This window comes from Betta splendens, chromosome 4 (genome assembly GCF_900634795.4).
Source record: "Betta splendens chromosome 4, fBetSpl5.4, whole genome shotgun sequence".
Taxonomy (NCBI): Eukaryota; Metazoa; Chordata; class Actinopteri; order Anabantiformes; family Osphronemidae; genus Betta; species Betta splendens.
In genome coordinates this window covers 30,030,738-30,033,060 of record NC_040884.2, presented here as the reverse complement: position 1 = coordinate 30,033,060, position 2,323 = coordinate 30,030,738, and positions in this window count along the sequence as shown.

Below are 2,323 nucleotides of genomic sequence, written 5' to 3'. Positions count from 1 at the left end.
CAGAGGCTCCTGTTTGTTTTGACCACTACAGCAAAGTGTTTGAACCCTAAACAGTCTGAGCAGATTTAACCGTTAACCAAACGCTTTTAAACCCTCATGGCTGTTATTGAAAAGAGAAAAAAAACATGTTGTGGCAGACAGGGCACTCCATGCAGCAGTTGTGTTCCTATGAAACGTTGAGTGCTGAGACGTCTCGAACTGTGGACTGAGTGATGAGCAGAAGGTGATTTAATCTGGGCCCTCAGCGAGGTTTACGGCACCAGCATGTAGAGTTTTAAATACGTGGCAACAAATGTTCCCCCAATTCACAAAACACTAGGTAAAACGGAAGCAAAGAACCTGGCAAAAGGGAACCAAAATATCATCTCAGACATTTAAATACGCAGTTAATATTTAAAATCCACCTAAACCACTTAACTTCAATTCTTTTGCTGGGTATTTTTTCTACTTCCATAAAGAGAAAAAAGAGGAACAATCAGTTAGTTGTCTTGCCTTAACATTGATTGAAATCACTGACTCACACGGATTTTCTATGCTTCACTTCCCAGCCCCAAATCGTACAACTTCCAGGGCCTGCGAAAATACTGAATATTTTAAACCCCCAGATGAACAAGCTAGAGGAGAACAGGGAAAGTCCAGCTCGTTTCAGGCAAAGCGATGAGCAGCGCTCAACATGGCGGAGAGTCACGTCATGCACTGTCTCTAAAATAAAGGTCCATGCAATATCGTCATGCTCACATGCAGCTAAAATTTGCGGATATCGGTCAGCGTGAGTTTAAACGAGCCAGTCACTCAGCATTATATTTGCACCTTCTGAGGGAAATTACAATGTGGCACATAAAGTTTGGAGACTGATGCTGTCATTTCAAAATGATGAACGTGATGTCAGGGGATTTTTCTTCTGATGCAATGCCGTCGCTTGAACGCGACCCTTTGAAGTCAGGGGCAAGAGGTGACACCGCCGCTGAAAAGGTAAGTGAGCTCCTGCCATAAACTGCCCTTCTTTAACTGACTGATTTATAAAACCTCAATCTCAGAGGAGAAGCTTTTCAAGCAAAATCAGAGGGACTATTAAGGCTGTCGGGATTTCCTCCAAGGTGGACTTTTTTAACCATTACCCCCTCTGCCCTGGGGCATTTTAAAAAATGAATAGAATACGGCTCGATCGATTCGAGCGGGCGAGTAATCAGAACGTTGCATTCTGGGCGCCCCAATCCAGGCCCGGGCCCAGGAGCACGGATTCACACATCTGGCGCACACAGCAGCACGCAGCAGTGTGACTGGCATTAAGTGTGCTTGACAGAGATAGTTGTGCAATTAGAAAGCCGAGACCTGGGCTTTGTGGTTTTGGATGATTCATAATTTATCTTGAATTGCACATAAATGATAAACGAGGGATTTCGGTGGCACACTCTCTGGTTTTATGCATTTTCTGTTAAACGAGCTGAAATCAGCAGCGTTAGTTCGTTCACTACTGTAACTCTCGGTTGTACTTTTCATGAGAAAGAAAATCGCACAGACGCAGAGAGAGCAAACGTGATTATTTCCCTGAGGGTGCAAGATCTGCTGCGTTTAATGTCATCATAACACTGTTTGCTCTCGCGCCGCGCTCAGCAGATTTTACACAGGTTTAATGAGATAAAAGAGATAACCCGAGAGTGATACAGGATTTCTGGCAGCACGTTTCTGAGAAAAAGCACTGATTAATGTTCTCGAGTACAGGAAATGATGATGTGTTTCCTGGATGATGATTAGATCCAAAAGTAAAGTTTGAACATATTCTGCAGAGGAACTGAATTAAGAAAAGTTTGAGCGTCAGTCCTTCCTGCTCCACCTGTTCCCTCCCACCTGGCTCACACGCCAACCAAGACAAAAAGAGCCAGGGCTCATATAGGACACGGCTCTTTTGTTGCCGGGGCTTATTCATTATTCACCTGATCTGAAAAACAGACTGCAAACCAACTGCACAGCTGTCATCAAGCAACAAGGCGCAGACACAAATTATTCATTACTTTGCAAAGAAAAGGCAGCAGAATGAGAGGAAAATAATAACAAGAGACATCAGCGAGGCAGCTGACAGGCCGAACACGTGTGAGGAGAGACAGCTTCTGTGGGCAGACATGCTCTTTCCTGCAGCGCCAGACGGAGCTGCGCCACGCTGCTTTGTGTATGACCAGTCCCTATTTGGTTATTAGAACTGGTGCTGTTTATTGTGGGCATTCATCTGAACTGCTGAATTATAGGATTTACCTTGACGTGAAAAACAGGTGCCCACGTTATCTGACCAAAACTATATATATACACAGAAACAAAGACAGAATTC